Genomic DNA, 19,113 nt, shown 5'->3' on the forward strand with positions numbered 1-19,113 from the left:
TTGCAAAAGTCTTGCAAACACACTCCTAGATTGTGCAGGCCATGGATATCTTCACAGGAGGCACTAGGAAAGCTACAAGCCTGAACTAGTAGAGTTTCCAATCAGTTGGCCTTGCAGGTAGGAGGAGCTTGCAGATGAAGCTGAGGCTAGGGGAACAGACTTCCAACTCCGTGCATCCCCAGGTTCTGTAGTGTAAGGAAGTGCCAGGCTTACAAAGGCAGAGGGGATAATTGTGTGGAAGGCTAATCCAGCCATGCTATTGTCCTGGTTCATCTTTCCTCCTTTGGGTGCTGTGCCATCACTAGCTGAGTGCCCCACAGATTGACCCAGGGCAAATTAGTGTTGTTTGAAACATTAACTGTCAACTGAATTTCTGCATGGAAATCTATGGGGTTAGCATGGAATGATTCCAGAGAGAGAGGTGGGTCTCCTGCCCCTTCTCAAAAACCCTACAGATCACACGCCCATAGTCTGGAAAAAATGCCTTACAACTCAATCTATTCAATTTATTGAAGAGGAAATTAAAAGGAGACTTGATCATGGCCTATAAGCTCTACACAGGGAGAGATAATGGCATAACCGGAGCCAATGGCTGGAAGTTGACATCAGCAACATTCAAACTGAAGATAAAAAACAAATGTTTAGGAGTGATGATGGAGCTGTTTGCAAAACTCCATGATGATGGAGCTGATTGTGTGTAAATTCTGCAGCACTTGGGAGTTTTACATCAAGATTGGATGTATTTTTAAAGATATGTTCTAGTTCATCCCCAGGTTATTGAGCTAGATGCAGGTATCACTGAGTGGAATTCTATGCCCTGTGTTATGCAGGAGGTTTAGATTGGTTGATCATAGTGGTCCTTTTTGGCCTTAAAAGCTATTAATCCCCATTGAGGAGATGAGTAAATTGTAAGTACCAAGATGTTCAATGACTTGTTCATAATCACACGGTGAATCGGGAGTCTTGACTCCTCGGCCCTTGCTTTAATCACTAGTGGCCGGATTTACAAAATTATTTAGGCATCTAAACGTTAACAAGCTCAGGAGTTTTTGTAAATGTAAGATGCTTACCTCTAAAATCAATGAGCGTTAGACATCTAACCTGCTTGGGGACTTTTGTAAAACCTAGCTACGTCTTTAGGTGCTTGAATATCTCTGGCCCTAGAGCACTCTTGCCCATCCTGTACCATGTTTACAGCTACATGAACAATTTGTCAAGTAAAAATTGTTTTACGCATGTAACTCCCTCTTCTCCTCCTGAATTATCAGAGCACTGTTTGCTATTCCTAATTGTTTGACAAATATTTTGTGCAAATAAGTATAAGCCTACGGTTACTTGTGAATTGTCCTCACTTTATTCATTCAGATATTCAATATTCATGGTTCACTATGCAAGTTGTGTGAGTGGTCACAGAAGGGATAGGGTGTCATTCACATTTCCAAGATGGATGACCTATTCTAATCTATCAAAAATGCATGAACAAATCAGTAGCGCTTTCCATTCTTTAGAGCAAAGGGAGAGAACTTCACAGGGAGAAAGAGAGAGAAGGGGTAGAGAATCTTGGGACATATTAAATAGTTTCTATTTTTCTTTTCACATAAAAAAGAGCATTACCCTAAAATTGCAAACATAGATTCTTTGTTTTTTAAAAAAAAAAAGTTTGTGGCACTTTTGCTTTCTAGGGGTATATCTACACTGCAAAGTTGTCGACAAACCAAATGTTTAGGAGTGATGATGGAGGTGATTGCAAAGGTGTGTGTAAATCCTGCAGCACTTGGGAGTTTTACATCAAGATTGGATGTATTTTAAAAGATATGTTCTAGTTCATCCCCAGGTTATTGAGCTAGATGCAGGTATCATTGGTGGAATTCTATGCCCTCTGTTATGCAGGAGGTTAGATTGGTTGATCATAGTGGTCCCTTTTGGCCTTAAAAGCTACTAATCCCCATTGAGGACATGAGTAAATTGTAAGTACCAAGATGTTTAATGACTTGTTCATAATCACACGGTGAATCGGGAGTCTTTTAAGTAACCCCTTAAAAAAGCCCTCCCACGAAAGACAAAAATTTTGCTTACGCAAGTGGCGGTGTGAACACGGCTTTGTTGGCAGGAGTATTCTTCTGCTGACAAAGCTAATGCCGCTCATGGGGCTGGACAAATTTTGTCGGCAAAAGTGCCAAAAAAGTACCAACAAAGAGCGTTTATACACGCTGACTTTTAGCGACCAGGCTGTGTCAACACAGTCTAGTCGCTAAAAGCTGCATGGTGTAGACAAGCCCTAATGAATATTCTAAAGTTAGTCTCATGGATATTCTATTAAAAGACATTGTGAATACCAGCAAAGTACACCTATATTTTTTCTTCCAAGAACATTCAAAAACCCTATTTGCAGTATTCCCCCAGCTCTTGAAATTTTTAATCCATTTCTAGTTAAAATCCACAGTCCACACTGAATTTAAAACATTAGTTTGATAACAGCTTTTCTTACTGTATAACCAGGTTACAGCACCCATGTTTTAGATCTTTGTAACTGGTTGAATATTTGGAAAAATAAATAGTACTCATATAAAAATATTTACACATTTTAGCTTCATGTTTGAATCAATAAGGAATATTTGAACACAATTAATTGAACTTTGGCACAGGGCTGAAAAATTACGTAGTTTGACAAGTGTCATAGTAAACAAAGATGGAAAAGCCCTAGGAAGATATCTTGTCAATCCTTCTGCCAATGCAGGATTGTTCCCTATAGTATATTTCTAATGCTAGTCCAATTTTACACAGACCAAGTAATCAGCCTTTTAGTTCCAATGGAATCTAAAAAAGGAAAGTATTTAGTGTCAAAGTTTTAGAACATACGTGTAGCTCTATAGCTGAAATTTTCATTCGATTCGCCCCCCTCCCCCCCGCCCCAGAAGTTAGTAGTGTGTATGTCTGAGTTTCTAAATCAAACATTACTTTTTAATTTCCACAATCATTTTGAAAACTAAATTAACTTAATTATGCAGCATAAAGTAAGTACTGTTGTATTGCTAGCAAATTAGACCTCACATAACCACCAATAGCCCGGTTCTAGAATATCTTATCTTCATTGGAAACTGCCTTAGAAGCTTTGGAAATTTCTTAGCCCTTTCTTAGAAGAGGAGGAGGCCTCTTTGAAAATATTCAGACAAGACAGGGCTTCCTCTGGAGAGTGTCAGTAGGGGCTGCTGAAATAAATTTGACAATTTTCATAATTTCTTCTTTGCAACTTCTTTTTCTATCATACATGTACTTTTTCTGTGGTCTACATCAGTGATTCTCAATCAGTGGTCTGGGACCCCCTGGGGGGACACGAGCAGGTTTCAGGGAGTCCGCAAAGCAGGGCCAGCATTAAACTCTCTGGGGCCCAGAGCAGAAAGCCAAAGCCCCACTGCATAGGGTTGTAACCAGGGGCTCTGAGCCCCACCACTCAGGGCTGAAGCCCGAGCCTACGAAATGTAGCTTCGCGGGGGGTGGGCCTGTAGCATGGGGCCTTGGGCAGTTGCCCTGCTTGCTACCCCCTAATGCCGGCCCTGGCTTTTATATGAAGAAAAACAGTTGTGACACAGGTGCGCCATGGAGTTTCAGCATGTTGGGGAGGGCCTCAGAAAGAAAAAGGTTGAGAACCCCCGGTCTCCATTATACAAGTAATATGTGCCAACGAGTGGGGAGTGGGCAGTAAAGCCTGCATTGGATGTGTGGGTCAAGAGACACAAAGGGGCCAGAGATGGTGCCCAGATTCTAGGCTGGAATGACAGGGAGGTTTGTGGGATGATCTATGGTGACAAAGTAGGGAGGGCTGGGAGGAGAGAACCAGTTACTTCAGAGAAAGGTGCAAGGATCTCTATAATAGAAAATTGTGGAATAACCTATGCATGAGGGAAGTGTCTCTCTAACGTCTGTAATTAGTGGCTGACTTACATTGTGAGGATTTATAGCCCTTATATAAGTCACCCTATCCAATGTAACCGTGGATAATCTCATTATTGTTATAAAAGTCTCATCCTGTTCTGAATCCTGCTAAATTCTTAACTTCAGTGATATCTTGTGTCAATGAAATCTTCAGGTTAATGTAAATAAATTTCTTATCAGTTAACTTTCTGCCTTTCAGTTTCATTGGGTGCCTCCTTGTTGTAGTATTATGAGACAGTAAGTAGGAGCACCAGATTTACCTTTTCTAGACCATTAATTGACAAGGTTTTATCATGTCTACTCTCTAAATTAAATAATCTTCATGCTTTTAAACTCTCATCATACAGTAGTCTTCGTGCTTCTAATAATTTTCACTGCCTACCTATTGCTGCCATTCCTTTTCTGAGATTTGGTGACCAGCTCTGAACACAATGTTCTAGGTGAGGGGATATCATCAATTTATATATTGCCATCATAATGTTCTTATTTTCTATACCATTCTTTATACATCCTTATTGTTTGGTTTGATTGGGTTTTTTTTAACCCATCACTCTGCCTTGAACAGAAGTTTATTGAGCTGTCCACAGAACATGAGTCTTTTCTCTGAGCTGAAATAATTAATTTAGAACTCAGTAAGATACATGAGTAAGTCAAATGATTCCTTTCAATGTGTATTACTTTGCCTTTGTCAGCAGTAAATTTCATCTGCCATTGTGCCACTAGTTTTGCCAATTCCTTTTGCAGTTCCTCACAGTATTTAATCTCAGTTCTGTCATCTACACATTTTACCTCCTCCTTGTTCATCCCTCTTTCCCAGATCATTAAAAATATCTTAAGATTAGTCCAAGTATAGATCTTTTGGACCTGCAGCTATATTTACACAAAAAGAATGTACATCTCCATTATTATATCGTGAGAAAACATTCACATCTTTACTGAAGATAGACTAAAACTTACTATAATGTCTAATAATATAAAATGATACAATAACAAAAACCAAAATCATAGAATCATAGAATATCAGGGTTGGAAGGGACCTCAGGAGGTCATCTAGTCCAACCCCCTGCTCAAAGCAGGACCAATCCCCAATTAAATCATCCCAGCCAGGGCTTTGTCAAGCCTGACCTTAAAAAATTCTAAGGAAGGAGATTCCACCACCTCCCTAGGTAACGCATTCCAGTGTTTCACCACCCTCCTAGTGAAAAAGTTTTTCCTAATATCCAACCTAAACCTCCCCCACTGCAACTTGAGACCATTACTCCTTGTTCTCTCATCTGCTACCACTGAGAACAGTCTAGAGCCATCCTCTTTGGAACCCCCTTTCAGGTAGTTGAATCAAATCCCCCCTCATTCTTCTCTTCCGTAGAATAAAAATCCCCAGTTCCCTCACCCTCAAAAGTCATGTGTTCCAGTCCCCTAATCATTTTTGTTGCCCTCCGCTGGACTCTTTCCAATTTTTCCACATCCTTCTTGTAGTGTGGGGCCCAAAACAGGACACAGTACTCCAGGTGAGGCCTCACCAGTGTCGAATAGAGGGGAACGATCACGTCCCTCGATCTACTGGCAATGCCCCTACTTATACATCCCAAAATGCCATTGGCCTTCTTGGCAACAAGGGCACACTGTTGACTCATCTCCAGCTTCTCGTCCACTGTAACCCCTAGGTCCTTTTCTGCAGAACTGCTGCCCAGCCATTCGGTCCCTAGTCTGTAGCAGTGCATTGGATTCTTCCGTCCTAAGTGCAGGACTCTGCACTTGTCCTTGTTGAACCGCATCAGATTTCTTTTGGCCCGATCCTCCTATTTGTCTAGGTCCCTCTGTATCCTATCCCTACACTCCAGCGTATCTACCTCTCCTCCTAGTTTAGTGTCATCTGCAAACTTGCTGAGGGTGCAATCCATACCATCCTCCAGATCATTTATGAAGATATTGAACAAAACCGGCCCCAGGACCCACCCTTGGGGCACTCCACTTGATACCGGCTGCCAACTAGACATGGAGCCATTGATCATTACCGTTGAGCCCCACAATCTAGCCAGCTTTCTATCCACCTTATAGTCCATTTATCCAGCCCATACTTCTTTAACTTGCTGGCAAGAATACTGTGGGACACAGTGTCAAAAGCTTTGCTTAAGTCAAGGAACAACACGTCCACTGCTTTCCCTTCATCCACAGAACCAGTTATCTTGTCATAGAAGGCCATTAGATTAGTCAGGCATGACTTGCCCTTGGTGAATCCATGCTGACTCTTCCTGATCACTTTCCTCTCCTCTAAGTGCTTCACAATTGATTCCTTGAGGACCTGCTCCATGATTTTTCCAGGGACTGAGGTGAGGCTGACTGGCCTGTAGTTCCCAGGATCCTCCTTCTTCCCTTTTTTAAAGATGGGCACTTTTCCAGTCGTCCGGGACTTCCCCCGATCGCCATGAGTTTTCAAAGATAATGGCCAGTGGCTCTACAATCACATCCACCAACTCCTTTAGCACCACCAACTCCTTTAGCACTCTCTTTCTCCACTTTAGCACTCTTTCTCCACAGAGGGCTGGTCACCTCCTCCCCATGCTGTGCTGCCCAGTGCAGTAGTCTGGGAGCTGACTTTGTTTGTGAAGACAGAGGCAAAAAAAGCATTGAGTACATTAGCTTTTTCCACATCCTCTGTCACTAGGTTGCCTCCCTCATTCAGTAAGGGGCCCACACTTTCCTTGACTTTCTTCTTGTTGCTAACATACCTGAAGAAACCCTTCTTGTTACTCTTAACATCTCTTGCTAGCTGCAACTGCAGGTGTGATTTGGCCTTCCTGATTTCACTCCTGCATGCCCGAGCAATATTTTTATACTCATCCCTGGTCATTTGTCCAATCTTCCACTTCTTGTAAGCTTCTTTTTTGTATTTAAGATCAGCAAGGATTTCACAAAATATTGTTATACAGCTCTTAAACATACGTCTAACAAGTAATTTATAAAATCTTTATAGTGTTGGTTTTTTTAAAGCAATCCTGCTTTAAATCCAATGAAAAACAGTTAAGGGTCAGTGAAACTTTCTGAAAAGCTCAGAGATTACTGTCCAAAAATACTCATGCTGAGTTACACTTCGATATTTATTACTGTGTGTGACATATATTGTTTATATGTGAAGATTCTTTCTGTCTAGCAACTCTGGAAAGTCAGAAAAGGCAGAAAATCTTAGCGTAAATCTCTCTTGATTTTTCTTGATTTCTCAGAAATCTAATATAGATGACCCCTGCTATGTTGAACTTTTCCACAGTGAATTCCTTAGGATTGTAAACTTTTCCTCAAGGTCTACTACCTTTCAGTCTATCCCACCAAATCACAAGCACTTTGTAATGAGATACTATTACAATGAGGAATCGTTAGCAACATAGACTCCTTGTCCAAGGAGTAATGGACAAATTACTCCTTAATTAAGCGTTTACCATCTGTTCCATTCCCATTTAAGACTGCAAGAAGAACATATTTTACAGTTACATCAGTAAAAAAATTAAATGATTGGAGTACACAGTACGGTTTATACGTATTCATTTAGACAGTGTAACATATAATGGTAATGGTGATGTTTTCTCCTGGCTCTGGGCCTCTATGAAGGAGAACAGTTAATTTCTGACACAATAAATTTGGACTTATTTTGATGCATTAAGTACATGAAAGACTTTTTTTTCCCTCCAGGTTTCATTGGATGTACATCTTTGTCTCAGAGCATCCTGGCGGGATCCTGGAAGCAAAGCTTAGCTCATTCTACAAACGTGGAGAATTAAAGGATATCAGAGGCATTAAAAACTGACAACTGCAATTTTAATATGCCAGGTAAACGGAGCTATTTTGTGTCACTTTCTAAAGTTGTTAACAGTTATGCCATGACTACGATTTACAGAAAAAGGACCTGCTGGTAGCTATTTAGAGGGAAAACAATGATTTTTCCTGCAAACTCATGCCCTGGTAAATTACAGTAAAGACTGATAGAATAGCAATTAAATGAAAGAAAATCCAGTGGCATCATTAAAGGATGCAGTTAGGGGAAAACTTTTTGTGATAAATATGCAAGTAAATCCTTTCCCTTCCATTCTCTCTTTCCACTGTTTCTTCCTCTCCAGGCTTTTAAAGTATTGTTTCAGTATTTTAATAGCTATACAACATGTACAAAATTTCTTTGCTGCTGTTTTTGAGTTCAAAATAAATTAATACCTGCAGCAATAATGCACAATAGATTTATCTCTGAATTAACTTCACACTTACATTTGATCAGGAGAGCATCACTAGTACCAGGCTAAGACCAGTTGTTCTACTTTCCATGAAGGTTCTCTTTTCTGATCAAAAAGATTGGGCCAGATTCTGAACTCTGTTACCTTGGTGTACCTTGATTGAAGTCAGGTGAAACTAAGATCCAAATTCTTCTTCTTGTAGCAACTAGGAGTCCTAGTCATAAATTACGACCCCCATTGTGCTAGGTGCTGTACAAGCAGTCTGGCCTGCTGTCTGTTAATTACCAATTCTGCCTAAGTGCTTAGTCATAACCTTTGTAGTGCTATAATGGACTGACATCAACCATTTGCGAGGGGGAGCTCTTCTGATGATTTTAGGAGGCACTGACTCTAGAATGACTGGTTCAGCCATATGAAGAATAGAAATGGCAGGCTTAGCAGAACAAGACAAAATACATTAGAGAGAGATTTGTGGCAACCATGAAAACCACCTGTAATAGAAATGGAAAAGTGGAAAGACAATCAAACCAGAATATACAGAAGCTGATTGCTAGATCATTCCTACAATTTTTATCTTACTGAAGACAGATTTTAAAGATTGCTCAATATGAGCTATTTTCAATATCTTATGGACGTACTTTTGGCTAGTACCTTTCCCCTCAATATACATAAGTACTTTTCTTGGGGGGGTTGGTTTTCTTTGGAAGAGAGGTGCCACAGGGGCTTTTGTGTTTAGTTTAGAGAAGGCAAGGTAGAAGAGGTGAGTCCTGTGCTTGGCAAAGTCTGTGACGGTCCTTAGATCCTGTAGGAATTTCTTCCACAGTCTCAGACTGGTCCCTGAGAAAACTCTGTCTTCTGTGTAGACAAACTTTATCCTTATGAGAGAAAATTCCACTGTGCCAGAGGAGTGGCATTGTCGACCACAGTCTTCATCCCAGAACAAAACACTTTCAAACATCCCTTTCAAAACAAAACCTCCTGAGCCCAATTATTCAATTATTTTCTTTCTGTAAATCATCTTTTATGTTTCAGTCTGGGTCCCACAGACCCCACCAGTGGAGGCTGCCTGACTGTTTGTTTGAAGTGATCGGAGGTTTGGCTTGTTAGTAGTCTGAGGAGAGATGGATTAGTGGGCAGAATGCAGATGAGGTGGTTAAAAGTTCATGATAAATACAATTTATGATTTTGTTCTATAATTTATAACATAGATCATGGATATAACCACTGTGTGTGTATGGGCACATGTACATATACATGGGGTATCTATAGATGTGGGTTGTTTATGTATGGGTTCTATAGTAAAAAAAGAATTAAACAGTTGTAACTGGTTTCAGAGTAGCAGCCGTGTTAGTCTGTATTCGCAAAAAGAAAAGGAGTACTTGTGGCACCTTAGTGGTAGCTGACATTTTGCTGATATAGTACAGAATCAGCTCGGGTGTCCTGTTTAGAAGTAGATAGCTTGACATAGGAAATACATCCCACAATTGAAATGAATGGAAAAATCAGAAACTTTCAAAATCTTGAAAAGTTCTGTTTTTTTTTTAAGAAACTTGTTTTATTTAACAGTGGTTTAAGTGTATAACATTGTTTATTTTGCCTAAGTGAAGGTTCTCTTCTAGTGGAGAAATCAAAGTTCTTCTCTTTTCCTGTGTCGATTTTATATTTTGTATTTAGGAGGTGATAACATTTGGGCCATACTGGCTATAACTATTCTTTACTGTGTCCCTTGGGAGTTCAAGCTCTGAAATGAAACCAGAGCTGCAGCTGTGGCAGTAACCATGTGGCTTTTCTAAGGAGAAACAACTTGCTGTTTTTTCCCCCTCAGGCTAAACTTGTGCTCTACACAAAAAAATAAAGACTCCAAATCATGGTTAGGCCACAGTCTTCTGAAATCTTTCATTTGGATCAAAGAATGTATCCTTAAATTGGACTTAATGACAACTTGGTGGGAGGGGGGAATGTTGGGCTATGAATGACACGTTTGTATGTTGAGATGCCGCTGTAGAAAAAATAACATCTTTTGTCTATTCTGTTTGTTAATCCCCAAACTTCCTATGAAATAGAAATATTTTTTAAAACAGTATTCAATACAAATACATCATCTTTTTATACAAATTGTAGATATTTAAATAAGTGGATTTATTGGAAAAAAGTTTAAATTCTTCAGATTTAGCTTTGCGATAAAAAATTGGTTAATTTTCTGCAGAGTTTGAATACCACATACTGTTTAATTAATTCTAACACATCACCCATTGATGGGTTAATTTTGTGTATATGGAATTCTATGCTAGACATAATTTTGCTTTGGCAGCCGTATTTACTCCAGTAGGCTAATTGCTGGGAATCCCAGTTGTTAAGATGAGTTTATGATGTGTTAGCAAAAACCAAAAAAACAGCTGACAACCACACACTTTGTTTTCAGGACAAAATTTATATTTACACTCATTTTTTTAAGTGATGTTGAACTATTAGAACGCAGAAGAATTCACTTAAGAACAATGTTTTGTTATAAAATACTACTTTTTAAAATTTCTTTTGTACTACAGTTTACTTAATACTTCTGTCTATAATACAGCTAAATGGAGTAAACTAGGTAAACTAAGATAAGTCTATTTTTGTAGGTTCTTATATTGCCCTCATCACCATATTATCTGAACACCTTCCAGTACAGAATTAAGCAACATGACTAACATCTGTGATTATTCTCTCTCAAGTCCTATCTTATACCACAAAGCTAAATTCTGATAGGGGCTCAATCTTTCAGGCAAAGGCATAACAATAGCAAGTGGCTGTGTAGCTCCTTCCTGGAAGGGCCTAAAACAGCCCTGGGAGAGATCTGGGGCAGGGGAAAAGCTGGGCTGATTGGCAGAGCAGCCGCATCTGGGGCCACGCCCAAAACAGACCCAGCGGGCCTTATAAAAGCCAGGGAGGCCAGGAGCAGAGGAACTCTCTCTCTAGCCCTGAGAGGGAGGAACCTGGCTGCACAGACCTGACTAGAGGACCTAGTTTGGAGCAGGGCTGGGGAAAGGCCCGGGGAGCTCGGGCCTAGGAAAGCCGCAGGCTGCAGGCCTGGGAAGGCCTATTAGGTATGGGGGTTGCAGGGGCAGCCAGGGGTAGGCAGAGGCAGCAGGTCCAAACCCCCTCACCTGTGATGAGTGACTTATAGTGCAGTCTGCCCCAGGGAGCAGGGGCTAGTTGGTGACTGGCAGTAGCTCATGACTGAGGTGAGGTGGGGATAGTGTGGAGGGGTTTCCCTGGGAGGGGGAGACCCAAAAGTGTGGGGGTACTGCCAGGGGGCAGCACCCAGTTAAAGGGGCACTGGGGTCCTGGGAGGGACACGGGAGCCAGCAGCAAGGCGAGACACCGGCCAACAGAGGGCGCTCCAGAGGCTGGAATGCTAATTCCCTGAGACAACCAGCAGGAGGCGCTGCCGGTGAGTCTGCGCCCGGTTACAGAGTGATGGAGAATGCAGGCATGTGCGGTCCGCCCCTGATACTAGGGGCCAAGGCAAGGACTGTGGACTATTGCCCAAACATTTGAATTTGCCAAGAAAAATCATGCCAAACCAACCTAATTTCCTTCTTTGATGGGGTTACTGGCTTAGTGCATAAGGGGAAGCTGTAGAGGTGATATCTTAATTTTTAGTTATGCCTTTGACACTCCCATGTGATATTTTCATAAGCAAACTAGGGAAACATGGTCTAGATGAAATTACTGTGAGGTGGGTGCACACAACTGATCGAAATACCATTCTAAAAGAGTCGTTATTAATGGTTTGCTGTCAAACTTGGAGGATGTGTCTAGTGGGATACAGCAGGGCTTTGGTACTAGTCAATATTTTTATGACTTGGATGATGGAGTCGAGAGTATGCTTATAAAATTTGTGGATGACACCAAGCTAGGAGGTTTTGCAAGCACTTTGGAGGGCAGGATTAGAATTCACAATAACCTTGACCAATTGGAAAATAGGTCTGAAATCAACAAGATGAAAATCAATAAGACAAATGCAAAGTACTACACTTGGGAAGGAAAAATCAAATTCACAACTACACACTGGGGAATAACCGTCTAGGCAAAAAAAAACCTGGCCTATGAGGAAAGGCTAAAACACCTGGGCATGTTTAGTCTTAAAGAAAGAAGATGGTGGAGGTACTTGATTAGCCTTTACCTATATTAAGGACTGTTATAAAGAGGACAGTGATCAGTTGTTCTCCATGCCCACTGAAGATGGGACAACAAGTAATCAGATTAATCTGCAGGAAGAAGATTTGGGTTAGGTATTAAGAAATCCTTTCTATCTAAAAGGATAGTTAAGCATTGGAATAAGCTTCCAAGTCAGGTTGTGGAATCTCTGTCACTGCGGGTTTTAAGAACAGGTTAGAGAAACAGTCTTCAGGGATGGTCTAGGTATACGTCATCCCGCCTCAGTGCAGGGGGCTGGACTAGCTGACCTCTGAAAGTCCCTTCCACCAATACATTTCTGTGATTCTGTGAACATACGTCAGAGAGGGTAACTTATAATTGAAACGCTTACCAAGCAAAGTGGCAAATTCATCATCACTTGGGGTCTTTATCATAGGCATAGTTTGACTGCTATATTTGTGTGGGGGAGGGGAAAGCACGGGTGTGCATGCACGCATGTTCTGTTGGTTCACTGGCTTTCTCCCCCTGCCCAGAGTGGTACCTGGGCTACCAGTACTGGATGGGGGCGGGAGACAGACGACAGGCCAGGTTCATGGGGGAGTCTCAGCTGCTGCTGTCTCCTGTGGTGACCTGAGCAGCTTGGCTCACAGAAATGGGAGCATGGGGGGAGGGGAAGTGGAATGTGACTCCACATGACCCTCAATGCTTTGCCTCTGTTTGGGGGAGCAATGCCTCCCCTGCACCACCCCCAAACTATGTCCATGGTCTTTATCTTTTCAAAAGACAACCAATCTTGATTTAATCTGTAGCTCAAACCACAAGTTCTTGAGGTTGATGGTATTCTCTTATGGGCCAGAGAAGAAAAATTCCCTCCACTGCAGGAATTGCTGGGTGAAATTCTATGGCCAGAGTGGTGTAGAAGCTAGATTAAATGAACATACTGGACCACTATGGCCTTAAATATCTGTGAATCTATAAAAAAAAGTTCAGATATAAATCTAAGCAAAGGGAGCAGTCTCTTGAAATGTACAGTCACACTTTGGAAGCAGTTTGGTCTAGCAGTTTTTACATAGGACCATAAATCAGAAATTTTAGGTTTTATTACCTGATATACCATTGATTAGCAAGACATACTAGAATTTATTATCAAAAGACAGACATACAACTGATTGCTTAATTAATACAAACAGTTATAACTTCATTAGCAAATCATGCATGCAAGTTTAGGCTTTGGCCTAGATTTAATCATGATTTATTAATGCATAATCTGTCTCTATGTACTTATATGGCCCCCATTACTCAATCTAATGCATTTATCCTCAATGCTTCTGAGATAGGGAAGTACTAACATCTCCATTTTACACAAATTATTGAGGTTCATAGTATTCTATCAACTTCAGTGAACCTGGAGCTGAGGCCCATAGATTAAGGGCTACATTCCCAAAGGTGTTTAGGCATCTAATGGGACTTTCAAAGGCACTTAAGCAGGTTAAATGCCCACTTCCCATTGGAATCAGTTTTATCAACCTGCGTAGGCACTTTTGAAAATTCACCTAGGCACCTACCTGCATCTTTAGGTACCTAAATACCTTTGAAAAAAAACACGGCTGCTACTCTAAATACCTTTGAGAATCTGGCCCTAAATCTGTGATGTTTGATTCTCCGATCTAAGACCCAGGCTGAAACCCTAACCGCTGTACCATCTTTCCGCTCTACCACTCTTTAAAACATTGGATTCCTCCCCAAGAAAGCATGGGGTTTTCATTTCCTCATCTGCAAAGCTAAGTCTTTCAGAAACCATGATGGGGAAGATCAGGCCTAGGAGCTGGGGTCAGAACCAGAATCAAGTGCCCAGTGTGCTTTTGGAAAAAGGCTGGACCAGAAGCAGGACCGGAGCAAGAGCAAAGCTGGAGCTGGCTAAGGCTTGTGGAGTCTGTTACCACTAAAAAGCAAGAGAGAAATCCAGACCAGGGAGTGATGTTGAGCAGACTGCGCTGCTGTTTCTCCTGTGAGGCTTATATACCTGCCCTGCGAGTCACCAGACTAGCTCTTGACTTCTGGATTGGCTAGAGCATGCCCTAGGAATGACTCATCAACACATGTGGCTTAATCAGGGTCTAGTTGCTTTTAAGAACAGCTTCTCATCTTACAAGGCCTGCCAATGTGTGTGCATTTGTTTTGTTTTTTTGGTCTGAAAAGATGTGGGAGGATTGACTATAATATCTTCCCCAACCAGCTGGAAAAGAGGGGTTAACATTCTAATTAAATAATGGATTTGTTAGATTCCATAGAAATCTTAGTCTGCTTTGAAGAACACAAAAATAGTAAACACATGTCCAACTTTGAAAATCTGGTCCTATTGTATGAGTCTTATAGCAAATATTCTGATTTTCTAGGAACCAGATATGAGAGGAAATAAGTGATTCTTACTTCCTCTACTTTCTTGCTTTCCACCCACTCTTTTGCCTTCCTTTCTTGCATTTTAAATAGTTTATTTTTATGACAAAATGAAAACTAAAAACATCATCTTCTGTTTCTGAATTTATATAAATCGGATTAAATTAAATTTAAACCTACTGGTATGTGTTGAGTTGAAAGAGACTGAGATTATAAAGAGGAAAACTGCCTCAGAATGAAAGAGGTGAATACCTCAAGGACCCCAAATAAATTAGGAGAGAGCAAAACTTATTATTTCATGCAATCACATTAACTCATGTCAACATTCTAATTTCATGACAACTGGCAAGAGATGTCACATGTTAATGTGAATTACTGTGTCAGCGGAACAAAATTTCTAACCTGAATAATGGCTCATGTTGCGTCACCCCACCGGCTTATCTGTTCCAGAATCTACAGATATAATACTGTGTGTATGAAATGAACTCTATCGACATTGTAAAGACAAAATCAAGCACCTATCTCTGAGTTATCTCTGAGTTATCTTCCGCAGCTGTAAGAGTGCCATTAGGGTCCCCCCCTGCCCCGACACATTGCTTAATACTGAGATGTGGAAATAATGGCTATAGGTCAGTATCTACTCATGAGACCTCAGCAGAAGAATGTATAGCTGAAAACAACATTGAGTTTAAAGCAGGGCACTAATAAACTTCCAATGCACCGGAATATCACGCCAGGATTTTAGACATGCAGGATACAAACAGCAGATGCTGAAGTACTTAAATGAAAATCATAGTGTAGATATTCAGCAGATGAATACAAAGTATATATAGGGATTTTAGAAGGAAAAAATAATTTCCCTCCCTAGTTATATCAAATTTTACTTGTTTTTATTTCAAAGCCCGCAGTTATGATCCCAATAACCATTACTAGGAGTTTACACTACCTTGCCGTGTTCCTTCATGCAAGGATTTTTTTTTTAACTGACAGCCTTTTCTACTTTTCCCCTTGCTAAATATAAACTACTGGCATTATATATATTTTAATATACATTTTCTACAGAGAATAAGTATAATAATGACTTGCACAAAATAGCATGACTAACATGGGAGATATGCTTACATCAACTCTAGAAAATTAATGTTTCTAGAGATATTCCAGATGCCACAACGATTTCTGATATCATTAGAAGTTTCTCCAATGCCTGCTAGTCAGACTATATAAATTAGAGCAGATGGGATTTTAAAATTGTTTCCCCTTAGTGTTGCATGTTCTCTGAAAGTTACGGAACACCTCACCCATTCTTTTAGGATAAGTACAGTAGTTAATCTGCCTTCCATCTGCCTCATTAGTGTAGCCTGGCATGTGATTTACAAGATTCAAAACGAATATTCCATATTAGTCCCATCTCATAAAAAATGTATTTAAAGTAAAAAAGTACATGTTCTTCCTTTATAATTGATAATTAAACTCATATTTTACTTTGTTTAATCTTCTAACATTTCCTAGATATTAGTCAATTTGGCATATCTAATTTTTCCATGTTTTAAAACAAATACTTTCATGAAATTTCCGAAGCCTTCCAGATTCGGAGGCTCTATTGATCTTGGTATCATTCTCTTCCCAACATGGGGCCAGATTGGCCCCCCACCTGCAAAGGGAGAAAAATAGTTGAAACTCAGAAATTCCAAGGTTAAGTGAAAAGAAAAGGAGGACTTGTGGCACCTTAGAGACTAACCAATTTATTAGAGCATAAGCTTTCGTGAGCTACAGCTCACTTCTTCAGATGCATATCGTGGAAACTGCAGCAGGCTTTATATATACACAGAGAATATGAAACAATACCTATTCCCACCCCACTGTCCTGCTGGTAATAGCTTATCTAAAGTGATTTCCAGCACAAATCCAGGTTTTCTCACCCTCCACCCCCCCCCACAAATTCACTCTCCTGCTGGTGATAGCCCATCCAAAGTGATAACTCTTTACACAATGTGCATGACAATTAAGCTGGGCTATTTCCTGCATAAATCCAGGTTCTCACATCCCCCCCACCCCCATACACACACAAACTCACTCTCCTGCTGGTAATAGCTCATCCAAACTGACCACTCTTCAAGTTAAAATCCAAGTTAAACCAGAACATCTGGGGGGGGGGGGTAGGAAAAAACAAGAGGAAACAGGCTACCTTGCATAATGACTTAGCTATTACCAGCAGGACAGTGGGGTGGGAATAGGTATTGTTTCATATTCTCTGTGTATATATAAAGCCTGCTGCAGTTTCCACGATATGCATCTGAAGAAGTGAGCTGTAGCTCACGAAAGCTTATGCTCTAATAAATTGGTTAGTCTCTAAGGTGCCACAAGTCCTCCTTTTCTTTTTGCGAATACAGACTAACACGGCTGTTACTCTGAAACCAAGGTTAAGTGTTTACTATTGCTTTGCCATTTGTAAATAACGTGGCTATTCCATACTCATGACAATCAAACCTTTGTACCACACAACTCCTTTGAAGAGGGAAATCTAATTTTCATTTTAAAACATGCAATAATCTGAACTATATTAAAGAAAATTGCCACTTGATGCCAGTAACCTTGCAAACTATCACCCAGTTTCCAACCATCACAGCAAATTAAATGAGAAGCTAGCTAAAAATACCCTTCAAGACCACCATCTGCATCCAACAGCCTGGATCTACCCCCTAATCAGGTTTCAGACCAGGGCAAGGTACAGAGAGGGCACCTGTTCTTTGGTGTCCACAATGGAAGTGCGTCCTGCTGGAACTGTCTGTCCCATTCAGTGGAATTGATCACCAAATAGCTGTTTGGCCTTCAAAAGGCTGCAAGAATGGACAGAAATATTCTTAAATGGTTCAGGATCCGGTGCTTCCTCTCAGACCGAACCCACAGAGTTGTAATGAGTAAACTGTTCCTCCATGCTTATTACATTCAGAACTAAATTTCAAACCCAGCTCTTTGAGTTTTCCTCCAATAGTACATACACCAGCTCACTCACACATTTAATATTTTAAAAAATTGTTTATCTCCATAGAAGGAAAAAAGAGAGAGACAGAGAGAGAAATGTCCATTATGTCTTTATCAGGGGAGGCACTCGGATGGTATGGCTTTGGGCACTAAGGTTTGAAACTAGGCACATAATTATTTTATAAAATCCTGTAAGAAGTGACTACAGGAATTGTATCGGACATCAACAACAGATGTTAAAATATCCATCCGTTCTTTTGAATATTGTCTAACACAGAGCCTATCTGGTGGTGCTCGGTGCCCTGAATTCAGTCTTCACTAGAGCTTGGGGGGTGCCTTATACCTCACACGGTCTGACCCTTAAATTATGAGCTCTTTGGGGCAAAGACTTTGTATTTGTAAAGTACCATGTACATCTAAAGCACTGCAGAAAGAAAGGTAACTAATACTAATAAATACTTCATGGTGTAACTAATTTGGTCAGGCTTGCTATGCACTGGATTCTGTAGCAGGAGACGGGCAGCTGCTATAATAGATAAGGGATCCTGGAAAGACACTTTGCTGGATAAATTCTACAAGTTGTTCTAACTTGCAATGATACCTGCCAGAGACAGAGGTTTAATAGCATACTCTTTTGTTTCCAGTTGCCTCTAACTTCTGTCTACTTGTTTGTTTGTCTTCAGAATGTTAGCTCTTTGGGACAGCAACTTTTAACTTTTTGCCTGTTTGGAAAGAACTTAGTGCATAATAGGCAAAACCACAGACAAATAACAAACCGTGTCTTTCGCTCTATTCATCGGGTAACTAATTTGTTGTGGTTCTACATTACAAATTCACATGCAGACTTCCAGTCACAGAATGGGCCATATCCTTTGTTAACCTGTGCCCCCATAGAATTCTACTGAAATCTCAGCAAAGTAAATGTATGAGTTGAGTTGAATATTGCGTACCTGTGCATCAGTATAATATTGCTTTAGGTAGCCACAGATGCAGAGCTAACAATCTCTCTCCCCTCCAACTTTAAATGGGTGACAGACAGCCTGACTACACACAGTCAAAAGAAAAAGAGGATGGAGTTCCAGATTCCTGGCTCCCTTAAACATGCCACAACCTTCTGCTCTGCAGAATTATTCTATTTGGTTGATCCCTTGTATGTCTATAGACCATATTAGCTGGCCAAAAATTTGAAATGCCATTTTGGAAACTGCAAAGATGCCTAATATTTTTCTTCTGCTTATCCCAGTTCGAGGTATGTCCCAAGGTGTTTGCAGATGATGGGAAGCTGCTTTGGAACCCACAGAATGGTTGGCAATGAATGGTTCATTCAGATTCACCCTGGCAGTCCGACTCCCAAAAACTGATGGTGTTGCCAAAGTGCCTGGCAAAGGAAGCATGTAAATAATTCCCAACTGTGCAGTTACATCTGTGATATTGGGCTCAG

General features: G+C 40.6%; 1 protein-coding gene across 10 annotated transcripts in view; it reads left to right on the forward strand.

Annotated features, from left to right (window-relative positions):
- The window catches only part of SPON2 (spondin 2), a 102,628-nt gene that overhangs the window by 54,670 nt on the left and 28,845 nt on the right, over positions 1-19,113 (forward strand). For all 10 annotated transcript variants that reach the window (XM_073342832.2, XM_073342827.2, XM_073342828.2 and 7 more), the window contains one exon: positions 7,618-7,755. The gene's annotated coding sequence lies outside the window, so the exon portion shown is untranslated. The remainder of the gene's footprint in view (positions 1-7,617; positions 7,756-19,113) is intronic.

The sequence above is a fragment of the Lepidochelys kempii genome, chromosome 4 (assembly GCF_965140285.1).
Source record: "Lepidochelys kempii isolate rLepKem1 chromosome 4, rLepKem1.hap1, whole genome shotgun sequence".
NCBI classification, from domain to species: domain Eukaryota; kingdom Metazoa; phylum Chordata; order Testudines; family Cheloniidae; genus Lepidochelys; species Lepidochelys kempii.